General features: G+C 41.2%; 1 long non-coding RNA gene across 10 annotated transcripts in view; it reads right to left on the bottom strand.

The window, feature by feature from the left end:
• LOC121933550 overlaps positions 1–14,302 on the bottom strand; it is a 49,305-nt gene that overhangs the window by 23,029 nt on the left and 11,974 nt on the right. For all 10 annotated transcript variants that reach the window (XR_006104545.1, XR_006104552.1, XR_006104543.1 and 7 more), the window contains exons 2-3: positions 9,074–9,176; positions 7,307–7,486 (exon numbers count right to left, since the gene is read on the bottom strand). This is a non-coding gene — a long non-coding RNA (uncharacterized LOC121933550). The remainder of the gene's footprint in view (positions 1–7,306; positions 7,487–9,073; positions 9,177–14,302) is intronic.

Here is a 14,302-nt window from a genome sequence, read left to right as displayed (position 1 = left end):
ATCCAAATGCCCAGCTAAATGCAAGACCAAGTGTGCATGTGCATCCATGCACAATGTCCAAAGTGGATCCATATGCAGTGGGCAATAGCTATCCATGTTCAATCCACATCTCCTTCCACAACCCTGCTCCTGAATACAGCCTTCTATATTACACATCCTGATGCTAACATCTTGCTCATACATTGGACCACAACATAATTTTGGCCTTTATTTTCTTAATCCGTCTGCTTTTTTATGCACATGTAAGCAATGCATTTGGCTTTTAAAAACACTGAAAATAAAATAAAGGCCTCTTCAGAGCAAAATATCTATAACCATTGCACTTTCATTTTGTTTTCCCACTATTTTGTGGGCCTTTTGCAATTTTTCCTGGGGTTCTTCTTCAGACTTTATATCCCCATTGGTAGATTTTGTGGATCTTCCTGACTCCAGGAGCCCTCATGAGAAGAAATCCACTTTGCATTATGCTCAGCTTACATGCTGAGTCGATCTTTTGAACCTTTGTTTAATTCTGAAAGTATTTCTGTTTCCAAATAATGGACAATGACTGAGTCAAGGTCCAGCAATGCCTGACAAGTATGCGGAGGGATTTTTTTGGATAGGAAAAGAGAGATAAGGCCACAGATTTTTCTTATTGTGGAGACATTTTGAGCATATAAATCTGTCCATTTGGGCAGTAGATGCGTCAGAGAGTGATTGTAATAACTACAGATTGGTGCCTGATGCAAGCCAAATGGATTTTATGGATCATGTCCCATGCTTCATAATTCCCTGAACTGGGTTCTTGCTACAGTTTGAAGGCCATTAAAGTTTTGAATGGAGCATTATTCCACATTGAGGTCTACTTCTCAGGCCTCAGCATCAAAGGCCTGCTGAAAGAACCTGGCTTTTGAAATAAATCAAAACCTCTCCCTTCCTCCCAGCCTGGCTTTTTCCTTTTAAGAGAACATGCCCAGTTCTCCAAGAACCGAATCCATCACATGAAATCAGTGGTGATTGACTCCTGGCAGTCGTTCTTTGACCGTATGTGGTGCAATTTGGTGGGACCATCCAGAGAATGAAAAAGACAAACAAGGAAACACCTGGATGCATTTAAGCCAGTAAAATACAGGGCCAAATGTCAATTTGCTGGATGCACTTCGCCAGCCAGATGTTTAGGACAAAGAGAAACAACTGTGGATTGCACAGGCTGGATCTAGGCCTCCAAAGCAATGATTTCAATTATTTTTAGCTTACCTTTCAGATTCAATATGAACTCTCACAATAGTCTACGTGAATTTTAAAGGTTCAGGGCAGATAAGTCTATCTATACAAAGGAATCTGCTCTCTATACTGTTGAGAACATTGGTGTACCTTTCTCAATACGACCAAGCAACATCAGAGTGTGATCAAGATGGCAAACATTATTAATGAGGAAGAATATATAAACTAGGGGAGACTACAGAAGTTTGCTTTTGCCTGAGTCTACAGGAAAGGGCAACATTCTGCCATCTTCACTCCTCTATTCACTCCTTTGCACTTCACATTCCTACAGTTACCAAGGTTTTCATTCTCAATAACTTTTCTTAAACTACCTTAGTAACTATAGTTCAGAGGAAAGGACTAAAGCATTGTTTCTGACACATCAGATGTTCTGAGCTTGAGCTCCCAGAAGCTTCATGCAGCTTGAACAAGAGTGAGCTATTCTGGGAGATGAGGTCCAAAATATATATGAGACCGATTGCATCAAAGCCCTCTAGCAGAGAATGTTAATATCTCCAAAGGGATTGGAGCCCTAGGCATTAAGATAGCATAAAACTGCTACAAATGTATGTGGCAGATAAATCTTAGTCATGCTTAAAGTGCACTCACTGAAACAAATACTACTCTCTGGATCTGACCCACAAGATAGAGGTAGAACCATTGTAGAAGAGTGCCATCCCATAGAGCTGGTCCAGTAAGATGCCATTATGAATGGTATTAAAAGCCACTCTGTGGTCCAAAACACACTGCAGAAATAATCCAGTTTGAGACTGGTTTAACTGCCTTGGATCAATGCTAGAGAATCCTGGGAATTGTAGTTTATTGTGGCACCAGAGCTTTCTGACAGAGAAGTCTCAATGTCTCACAAAACTACAGTTCCCAGAATTTGCTAGCATTGAGCCAGGGCAGTTAAAGTGGGCTCAAACGGCATTATTTCTGCAGCATGGTTTGGACCTGAGATCCAGGAGGATTCAATCAAAGCAACTAAGGCTGTTTCAGCATCTTGCCCTGACCTGATACCAGAATGAAATGGCTCCAGATAATCTGTTTCCATCAAAAAATATCTGCCCAGACATCAAATGCTCAAGTAACTTGCCCCAAAGGGGGATATTTGCAATATGATGGTAGCTCTTGTATACATCTGGTAACTGAGGGCTCGAATATATACTCTGGCATATATTTTTCCTACATTGAAAGCGTATCGGTTTAGGCCTAAGTATGGATCCAGCTGAACGATAGTGGAATAAACAATTAACACCCTCTCCTTTAATTATGAGTTATGTTTATAGCACCTGCCCTGTCTATCAGGACTCTATCTACCCTGAGCTCCTATGAGAAAAGGTGGATTATATATCAAATCAATCAAATCAAATCAAATTAGTCTTTCCAGACTTATTTGTCTAGCCCAGCTGTTCTGCATTATCAGGCATGGGTCCATGTAATCTAAGAAATCATGGGGTCTATTATCGTTGATTTTAGAAGAATGGGAAATTGGAGAGAGAGCTGTTTAAAAACATTAAGCACCTTTCATTTGTAGTTGCATAGTCTTCCTTAATCTGGCATACTCTTGATGTTTGGATTACAAGTCCCATCATCCCCAGTGAGCCCAATGGACTGACTGGGGATGATGGCAGCTGTGGTCCAGAGTATCTGGAGGATACTTGGTTGTGGAAATCTGCCCTAGATGTATAAGTCATTATTGAGATTAAATGGGAGTAGAATTCAGGGCAGAAAAAAAATGAAATTGCACTGGAAGACACCGATGCATTAAATTGTGGAATTAAATTAAAATGACTGTTTGTTTAGATAGCTTTAAAAGCTTCGTGTTCAATAGTAAACTTGCCTTTGCACTTTCTTCCTTGTCCTTCTTCAGCAGTCATTCCAAGTCTTGGCTGTTTTCTGCTAGTCGTATGGTGTCATCTTCGTATCTTCAACTGCTGATGTCCCTTCTTCCAATTTTCATGCCGCCTTCCTCTGAATCCAATCCTGCTTTACATACGATATGTTCAGCACACAAGTTAAATAGATATGAGTGATAAAATGCAGACTTGCTTACTGCCTTTCCAATTGGAAACCATCCCTATTCTCCTAACAGTCGACTCTTATCCTGAGTACAGGTTGTGCATAAGGACGGTCTAATGTTGTGCCATACCCATTTCTTTAAGTGCAATCCATAGTTTCTCATGATCAAAGGTTTTGCTATGATTTATAAAGCATAGGCTGATTTTCTTTTCAAATTCGTTGGTGTGTCCAACTTATATTTGCAATATGATCCCTAGTGCTTCTTCCTTTCCTGAACCTTTGGTTACTGCAATTCCTGGTTTCTGCTTTCTTGGAAATGCAGGACGTATTCTGTGCAAGATTTGCATATGATGCCTTTTTACAGAAAACAGCATTTTCTGCACAGCATTATCTATGCAGAAATGTTATTTCTCATGCCTAAAATGCTGCAACTGGGGGTTTATTCTGAGCAAACTTTAAATGTGGTTGATGCATTTTTATAAAAACAACAACAATATAACATTTCGCTGTAGAAATATTGTCATGTGAACAGAAGATGCTCTTTCCCATACAGAGATTCCTGTTTTCCAAATGGAAATTTTGCACAGAATAAGTCCCAAATTGTGAATAGTCTTCGAAAACTGTGTGCTTTGCAAAAGCTTTCTTGGAGAGGGAAGACAAATGTGAAAATTGTGAAAATTGCTCATTGCGTCTTTTGAGAAGGAACCTACAACCTTGTGAGGCAAAAGCTGGTTTAGGAATGAGTAACTGAGAGACACCAACTCTTCTTTTCACAATCTTTCTGTCTCCCTCTCTCATTCTTTCCCCATCCCTTCTTCTGAGTTTAACACCAGAAAAAACTCTTTTGTATTAAGAGGTTAAAAACTATACTACAGAATAGGCTACAAAGTGGTGGAAGAATTCTTCCATGCTGTGTGTTTGTATATCAAAAAGCCTTAAGCAGAAAGGTGTGTATTGCTTTTTCTTTCCTTTCCCTTTCTTTCTTTCTTTCTTTCTTTTTTTCTTTCTTTTAAAGGAAAAAATTCCAATTGCAGATAACCACTCAATTTGATTTAGTGTCGAATGATAGTGATGGGGTTGATAACTCGGCATTCATCGGTAATTCATCTTCTCCTGGTAGAAATTTACCGCAAAGCAGTGCTTTCCCAACACTGACACGTCCTATTAATCTTCTTCAGACACATTTCAATAGGTGTCTCCATCTAGACCTTCCATCTAAACACTCTTGAGCATCGCCAGAGACTTGGAGACACCTCCGTTTCAGGTTCCAGGAGGAGCAGAAATGGGAAAGTGGATTGTACTCTTCTTTTTTGTAAATAGAAGAAAATAACGTTTTTAATCTCTTTGTCCATTTAATTAGCAATGCCAGCCTTTCCTTGTTGTCATGAGTGAAAATGTTTTTACCTTGCTTTGAAAAGAGCTCAGAACACATTAAGCTTTTTAAGAATGGTACAACATATGATCGCCTCCCAGGAAATTTAGGTATACATTCGGTTCAGGGCTGGAATCCTACGCATCTTCATTTTCAATCTCACCTCAGGTGTTATCTGATTGATTGATTGATTGATTTACAAAGCCTTCAGGCAGACTATTCTGCCTCTTCTTCAACCTCTCAATTTGAATACGGAGCTAATAACATTGCCCTACCCGACAGGGTTGTTGTAAGCTAGGGATAGCGTTCCTCTAAGAGATCATTAATTGCTGTCCTAAAGATTTGTGTTACTGATCTAAAATCCACTACCTCTGCATGTGTACATTCTGGACATGAGAGTTTTGCAAGCAAGCATGAAGAATACTGTGCCCCTGTTCCTTAGTCTAGTAAAGTAAACCAAAATATAGACTTTTCAGTTTACCCTACAGTGTAAAATACTAGTTTTAAGCTGCAATCTAGGAGAAAACCCCACCAAACACCATGGGATTCATTGCTACATAAACATTCATTAGACTACGCTGCACATTTGTAACCATTAACTTACTAGGTAAGCCAGTGTTACGATTCTACACGCTGCAGACAAAAGACCGGTGTTAAAAGAAAATGGCTTCAAGCCTGAGAAGAAGACATTTGACAGAGGTGAGGTTCGTCTCTCTTTCTTTTCTCTGCAAGACTGTAAGATGTCTCAGTTGAAAGAAAAGAATTCAGGACAAGGGATGATGGGAATCCACTGCAGAACCCTAGATGTACTCACCACCTTTGATATTGTAATACTACTGGTCTTTTTTAGTAGGTGTTTCACCAGTTCTGTACAGTGAGATGCTCCTGGTACAAATAGACCAACTAGTCTTTCATACCATCCAACATTTCAAAGATGAAAACCAGGACACGTGTGTCCATGCAACATCAGATGTCAAAATGGCAAAGAGAATTGAGAACCAATACACAAGCTAGGATAGGCTACAGCAGTGTGCTTTTGCCCATGTCTGCTGGGAAGAGCAAGATTCTAGCCCTCGTCTCCTTTTCATCCACTTCCTTAATTGTGTGCAAATTGTTTTTGCACTGTGCATATCAATTGTATAAATCCATTTTAGCTTTGAAGGCAAAAGTGCCCATTTGATCTCTGTTGACAAGGTTTCTGCAGTCCTTCAGAGAAATACAAAACAGTAACCAGAACAAACATTCACCAAATCTGTCGCACCAAACTTCGGCTCACAAATTCACTAGTTGTGTTCGTTGAAATAGAGGTGGTAATCACTAATTAGATTAAATTAAATTAAATCAAAACAAATCACACTTCACTGCTTCAATTGTAGGGGTTCATTTGTGGCCACTGGATGCCCAAAAGCCAGGACCGGGCATCCATTTGGAGACGCAACTATTACAGTTACTTTAAAAATGCCTAATTCAATGGGACCCCAATGCAGGCCTGAATTAAAGTTAAATGGTGATTGTCAGCTTCTAACTTATAAAGGTCTTGGACCCTGAGATACTATAAGGAATTTCATCATGTTGATATGCAACAGCCTTTCAGATATGCTGAACTACAACCTTCCTTCCTTCCTTCCTTCCTTCCTTCCTTCCTTCCCTTCTTCCCAGGGATGCTGGGAGTTGCAGTCCAGCCCTTCCAGAAGGTACAAAGTTTGGGAATCTGTTTTATGGTATAACTCTCAGTTTGAAGAATGAATGCCAGCTGCAACCCATTTTTAGTTGGGAGCAGGAATGGGGCAGGATGAGAAATGCAAAATGCATTGTAATGTGATCTCCCCAACGAGATCCCCAGAACGCTATGATTTAGTAGCAATGTAACATTCAGATGCATGTTGAGAATTCAAAACCTTCCCTTCTTCGTTTACCCATTTTTAAGGCACATCTGTCAAATACCACTTGAGTCCTAAGCTCCAACTCGGTTACAAAAAACAACTCGAGGTTAATGCAGCCACCAAGATCACCATCACACAACTCCTGGGATTCCCCCTTTTTTGTTTTCCTTACATTAGCTGCCAAGGCGTGAACAAATATTGCTCAGTCAAATTAGACCAATAATATTTAAAGATGGATTATGCTCAGAGATCCTTGTGGTGGGCAAACAAGTTGGACGCGAAATGGCTTGGCATGCGTTGCCAAAGACCCTCTCAGAATTTAAATGGGGTCATTTGGAGTTTGGTTCGTTTGTTAGCAGAGGAAACAAGACATGGGAAATTGGCTGGGTCAAGTACTTGAGAAGATGGCCCCTGGTGACTTCATCCTGTGTTTTCCATCTTTCTTCACCCGTATCTCATGCCTGTCTTTCCCGTCTTCTTTCACTCAGGAAGCTTTTGTCTCTTTGTGTCTTTGTGGCAGAGAAAAATAAGTCCACATTACAACTCCATAAACTTAATACTGGAAGCCACAACTCTGAATTTACAAGACCTAGGCAAGGCTTTTGATAACAAGGTCTCTCAAGCATCTCCTGTGCAGAGGATTGCCATAAGGTGCCATAAAATGACTCAAAATGGTCTTGGAACAAACCTATGGTCCAGAGGTTGCACTTAGACCACCCTTAATGTAAGAATAAAGCAAGTATCTCCTGTATAAATGCAAATGCATGGAAGTCAAAGCAAGCATTACCTTCCCCATGGAATGATGGGAGATGTGCTTCCATCCAATCCAGAAGATCTTTTGGGCTAGATGACTATGTCGGCAGTCTCTCTTCCTTGGTTTTCTTCTCTTCTCTTTTCCCCTGCTTCAGAAAATGTCTGTAGTACTGACCCTTGGCCTTTTCCATCAGAACTGTCTCTTTGGGAATTCCTATGATAAATGCAATATGAGTGAGTTTATCTGGCCTCCTCATTGGTTCTATATAAGTAGATTAGCTTCACTACACACAGCAGCAGGACCTTGTGTGGTGCGCAGCAGGAGTGCGCAGACCTGTGGGGGCCATTTTGGGGTATTTTTTAGTATAGTCCTGAAATCTACCAGCCATATCTTGGTGCAGAAAAAATGCATTTGAAATAGATATAAGCAGAAAGTAGCACATAGACGGCATGCCTCAATCCTTTTCACAGCCCTATTTCTAAGTCTCTGATGTCCCCTGCATGCATAAAAAATGAGAAAAACATTTTAAAAAATCAAGTTTTATATTAGAACAATTCAGAAGGTCCCCAAAACCCACACCCCCTTTTGATTTGTCATAATGTTTGTACATTTACAGGTCTGCAATGGATTCAAGGGGGCAAGAAATTGATTCCCACACCTTCCAAAGTTGCCCACCTCTGACTTACAATTACAGAATTCTGAGTGCATATATATATATATATATATATATACTGGCCATTTCCAGTGCTAGACCTGTTTGGAGGCTAGGGTTTAGCACTTTGGATATCAGCTTTAAAATTTGGACTAAAACTCAGAGTGGATTCACTGCCTAACTGACATGGATGGCACCATACAAAAATCCAGAGCTGGGTAACCCAAGCTTTTTTAATTCTATCAGCATAATTTAGAACATGGTATCCATGTGAGTGGAGTATACTGGAAAGTCATTTTGCTGCCACTGTGTTAAACAACCAAAAGTCAAACATCCCTGTAGATTAAATAACTTAAATTAGCTTCAGTTACTTCCAGCTATGCATGTCTCATGCTGAGGAGCCATTTTGTGGCTGTTGGAGAGCAGAGGATGGTAGAGTAAGAGCATCTGGCTACATCCTTATAGCGATACATACAACAATGATGAGAATACCCAAAGAATGCCTCCATCATAGAATCCTAGAGCTGGAAGGGTCCGTCTAGGGAAGCGGTTTTCAACCTGTGGGTCGTGACCCCTTTGGGGGTCGAATGACCCTTTCATGGGGTCACCTAAGACCATTGAAAAACACATATTTCCTATGACCTTAGAAACCGAGACCATTGGTTGAGGGTCACTACAAAATGAGGAACTGTATTAAAGGGTCGTAGCATTAGGAAGGTTGAGAACCACTATTCTAGGGCAATCCCGTCCATTCCCCTCCTGTGCAGGAAGTTTGTTGTGAGTCCAGCTGTAGACATATCCAGATGTTCTTTGACCATGCCTTTGTCTCCACTGGCCACTGAATGGCTGTTGCAGAGCACTTAACATTATACAAGTAAATTTTAGGAAAGCTGAAGGTCATTACATTAGGATGGTATTGAATACCTCCTTCTGTAACAACCAAAGACATGCATTACCATTACACTGGTGTATATCATAAACAAAGATGCCAGACATGTTGTCTTTTTTGACTCATCCTTTTGCTTTTTTTCCCTTGTGCACCACTGTATGTGGCATTCTCTAAAATATAATTTGGCCCTCAGGCTAAAAAAGATTCTCCTCCTCGCCCCCATATATATTGTCTCACATTCCTATTATTTGTATCCCACCTTCCTCCAACAGAATCCGCAGCATAATTGTCAGGGTCACAAAGGTCTCTCTGCTCAGAGCCAGAATGACTAATTTTCAGCCTTGTGCGATGATCGCGGCATTCTGAAAAAGAGACAGACGGAGGGATGGACAGACAGACAACGTCATTCGGCCTCGAAGTTGGGTTTTTGCTCCTCGAGAGACAGTTTGTACAATAAATAAAAAACAGAACCAGAGAAGGAAAATGTGCCTTTGTTCTTCAGTTCCCAGTCCAAGACATTTTGCTGCCTGAGACAGAACAGCAAAGGATCCTCTCCCACTCCATAGACATAGTCCCCAAAGTCAAGATACATGGTACTCTAGGCCAGTCCAATTATTTTGGCACCTGAGGCAGAAAATCTAAACAAGCACCTCTCCTCATCCCTGGTAGTTAAGAACACACACATACACATTATAAATAAATTAAATAGCCAATAACTAACTGCTCTGTCTTAGGACCTGTCTGCATGGCCCAAGTCAAACTTCTTCCACCTGTCCTCTAGGTAGGGAATGTGGACGATGCACAGTTCAAACCTCAGGAAGAAGTCCAGCCAGTTCAGCATCAAACCTGGGGAATAATATCCTTGTAATGGATTAAAATAAGTCACTATTTCCTAGAAGATCTGGAGTCCTTGTTTCTGAGACCAAGCATTTACTTTCAGTATGTCTACTTGTGCCACCTCATGTGACCACCACCACAGAAAGTCACCCACTCTGAGGTCAGAACAAGGTCCCCAGTCATGTGTTCAATGCTGGGCACCTCATTTTGATCTCGGAGCAAGTGATTTGCCACAGCTGGAGCCATGCCAGGTGGCACTTGTGAACAGCCATCCAATATTGGAAGGGAGGCCCACAGGTAATGATGGGAAATCAGGGCAGCTCTGGGTCCAGGATCTGTCAGATTGCTCCTGGAGTATTCTGGCTCATGCAGACATCTCAATAGTGGCCAAAATCTGCTGTCTGAGAAAGTTCTTTGCATTTCCTCATGGTAGTGCCAACCATGGAAACCAAAAATGTTATGTGATAGACTGTGTATCATCATCATCATCATCATCATCATCATCATCATCATCATCATCATCATCACATAGATCAAATATCATAATAATCCTCTGTGTGTGTATGTGCCTTCAAGTCTCCTGTTGAGTCATGGCGACTCCATGAATTTCATAAGGTCTCCTTAGGCAAGTAATACTCTGAAGTAGTTTTGTCAGGTCCTTCCTCTGAAATATAGCCTACAGAACCTGGCATTCATTGGTGGTCTCCCATCCAAGTACTAACTGGGACTCACCCTGCTTAGCTTCCAAGATCAGACGGGATCTGGTGACTTTAGAGTATTTAGGCTGTGTGTTATATTGTGCCTTCAAGTCATCTGTTGATTTATGGAGACCCCATGAATTTCATAGAGTTCCATTAGACAACCAATACACAGAGGGGTCCTTCCCAGTTCCTTCCTCTGCAGTACAGTATATAGCACCTGGTATTCATCCCATCCAAGTACTAACCAGGGATCACCCTGCTCAGTTTCCAAGATTGGACAAGATCTGTTGCCTTTGTTAGGCTTCACCATTTCTCTAATGAACAGGAAAGATCATTGACAGAGTTTCCCAGATCGTGAACTTCTACTCACCCGACCCAAAGTGTCACAAGAGTTTTTATGCATGTTACACAAAAGCAGAACAGCCCACGCTGCAATCTTTAGATTGATTTCTAAGCAGGTGGCTCGCTTGCCACTGAGAACATCCTGGTACGCTACAGTGATCTGAACGCGAGCAACAGAGAGGCAGATTCGCCCACTGCATCTTATAAATATATGGCATTTAGACATCATCAAAGTGTGGAGGAGAGGGGAATCCTCTTTTATTTTATTTTACTTTTAACTGGCCCTTTCGTCCAAATAATCAGGAATATCAAATCATTTCGTAGCTGGAAAGCTGGGGTTCCACAACAGCAGTGGCAACCATCCTCTGAACAAATCTTGCCAATAAAACCCCATGATAGAAACGTCAGGAAGAAACTCTTCTAGAACTGGGCCACTTAGCCCAAAAAACCCACAAAAAACTATGAATGCCAGCCATGAAAGCTTTCGCTTTCTAATTAATTTTCAACATTTTAATGTTTTTAAGTGGCTTTTCTTCTCCGGTTTTTTGACATTCTCTTAGAGAAAAGTAGGGAGCTACAAGTATCTCATGGAGTAACTTCACAAGTGTCACAACATGCTAACCACAACTTACTTTTCACACGTGACAATGAGTAAACAGAACAAATCACTTTAGAAAAAGTAATTTTCCAAGCCCTGGATTCGAATCCTCCCTGCCTCACACTAATTATTACCTCTCTCTCACATTCCCAGGGAGAAAGAAAGGCCTGTGTTCTGGCTCTCAAAGACCACCATCTCAAACTTTGTCTCCATCTTCCTTTCAAGAACCCTCCAACCTGTTCCTTGGTTTGTGTAAAAAGATCTGAGTGACCTTATTGTAGGTGGCAAGTTTAAATGTGCCATATTAATAACTTCTTATCTGAGACAAATTAAGTCCTTGTGTGTCAAAAGCACTCCGCTCTGGATTACCTACAAGAGAAGTATTTATTGAATAAATGTTAGATCCAATTTCATTTTAATGTGACTGACAGGAGGCTTTGGCCTTTGCAAATAAGATGGGGAAAAACCCCACTCAAACCTGCAACTGCATTGCAACTTTACACCTAACTTGTCTACTCCTATTATAGTCTCCTTAAAAAGAGGAGAGAGGGGATATTGAAAGGAGTTTGGTAGCAAGTAGGACTGGGTTGTTGTTTCCTCCCCTTATTCTTATTCTGAAGAGCAAGAGGAGAGATAGAAAGCACCACCAAGAAAGGAAAAAAAAGGAAAAGCCTGGCATTCAGCCTAAAGAGAAATCATTGAAACAAATTAATCCTATGCTGTTTAAATTGACATGGTAATCCATCATCAGCAAAGCAAACTCTGAAAGCAATCTAGAATCTGCAGTCTTCTTTCACCGCCCCTGAAGGCACAAAGCAGATAGGAGAGAAGGAAGGAGGGGAGAAAGAAATATCATAGAAGTTAGCCATGCTTTGGCACAGGGAAATTATATATATATATATATATATATATATATATATATATATATATATATACACACACACACACACACACACACACACACACACACACATATACACACAGTATATTCATTCTAGTGTTTCTCTTGCCTCCAGACATAAGTTACTTCCCTTCCAGAAAAAAAGAGGAGGAAGAGGAAGAAGGAAGACAAAGCAAAGGAGGAGGAGGAGGAGAAATCTTAGTACTTTTTCCATTCGGTGGACAAGATCTGTAGCAATACAGCTGTCAAAATCGACAAATTAATCATCGATTGTAGCTGGTATGTATATCTCCATCGTTTTCATTTTTGCAAGCAAGGACGAATAATTTTACCCAGATGTCTCCTCATTATCAGAAAGTCATTCAAAACTTCGCAGTTTTCAAAGTTGTCCATACACTTCAGTTCTGGCATTGGCAATCCCAGTTATTCCTCTGCTATCCCACTTTCTCCGCTGCTTTGAAAATGTCCCGGTTTCTCTCTTCTCCTCCTGCTTTCCTCTTACTTCAGTTGCTGAAGACTGAGGTCAAGTAGTTTATACCAATTAAAACAGCAAAGAAGAGAGGAAAGGAAGAAGTGGTCTTTCTTGTTTGTGGTTGAGTAAGTGTTGTTGTTTTCCCAAGCTTTCCCAAACTCAGAAAATACATTCCAGGGTTTCCTTGTATAAATTAGGAATGCATCTTGTGAATCCTTTTCCATCAACAGCATTTGTCCTCTTGTTGCTTGGCTGCACGATTTTGACCGCACTCTAGTGGTGCCTTACCATGCATGTCCTGGGTTACATTTATGAAATTTTGGCAGACATGCCATTCACAGTTTGCGACATAGTCCATGGAAATATTGTACTTTTAAAAACATTCTGCACAAAAAGCAGCAGTCTCTGTGCATCAGAACATGAAAGGCCTTCTTTATTCTCATGGACCATCCCACTCTTCATATGCATTGCATAACCCACATATCCATCACAAGCTCCATGTGATAGGACCAGGGTACCTGAAGTCCTGTGTGTCCCCATGGTTAGGAACAGACCTACCATTAGGCAGAAGATACTTAGCCAGTATCTCAGTTTGTGGGACACCGAAGGCAAACTGTATGGCTCACACTCATAGTTCTGTCTGCTTCTGTTAGGCAGAAGATGGTGCCTCAGTGCCCCACAAACCAGCCTACTGCCCTGACCTGCAGTGGAGGATATAAAGGTTAATCCTTCACCGATAGTGAAATCAGGTTCAAAATGTGTTGTAGTTGTTTTGCTACCAAGAGCATGTCTGCATGGGCCAGAATACTCCTGGAGCAGCCTAAAGAATTCTGGCTGTGAAGCTGCTCCAAAGTCCTTCCCATTATCTGGCACTTTGGATGGCTGTTCACATGCATGTTTCATGTGCCACCTGCCATTGCTGCTGGTGGCATAGGTTGCTTCCTCTGAGACCAAAAATGAGGTACCCAGTGTCACCCTTGTTCTGACATTGGGTGAAGTGACTCATGCCAGGGGCAGCTGTACCAGTGCGGCCCATTGTAAACTGGAGTAGCTCCTTAGGGCGCCAAATTTTCATGGAAGATCCAAAGCAAAAGGTGAGTTTTCTAAATCCGTGTTAAGGGCGCTATGCTGTGGGTTGGGCCCTGAACTGGCTGTACATCATCTGGACAGTTTGCACCAGGATCGGGGATTGGGCCCTGTGCCATCCTGACTGATCTCTATGAGGATGAGGGGAGGAGGTGTTATTTGGCTGATGCAGATATGGCCCAAATACAACTATGACTTCTGGTGACCCTATGAATGAGATACTTCCATGAATCATAGTCACCAGCAGCCCTGCTCAGCAAGAGGACTCATTGGGGAAGATTCAACATACTTCGACAGCATTGGAGTAAGAAGTTGGCTTTCATAAAAAACTGAGGTCCTCTTTTGTCTGTCTTGGGCAGCAATGTATCTTTGGTTGGTCTTCACGGCACACAAACTTGCCTGATCTTTCATAGCTTCTTCAGAAGCTTCCAACTTCTAAAGTAAGATGGACAACATTCAAGAAGAATATTGACTGTCATATCGGTTCATATCGATTTGCTTTCTGTTATTCCTTGATTTGCCGATCCGTTTAGCTTTTATTGTGACTGTAT

This window comes from Sceloporus undulatus, chromosome 6 (assembly GCF_019175285.1).
Source record: "Sceloporus undulatus isolate JIND9_A2432 ecotype Alabama chromosome 6, SceUnd_v1.1, whole genome shotgun sequence".
NCBI lineage: Eukaryota > Metazoa > Chordata > Lepidosauria > Squamata > Phrynosomatidae > Sceloporus > Sceloporus undulatus.
The sequence above is the reverse complement of the archived record's forward strand: the minus strand, read 5'-3'. Positions and strand labels throughout refer to the sequence as shown.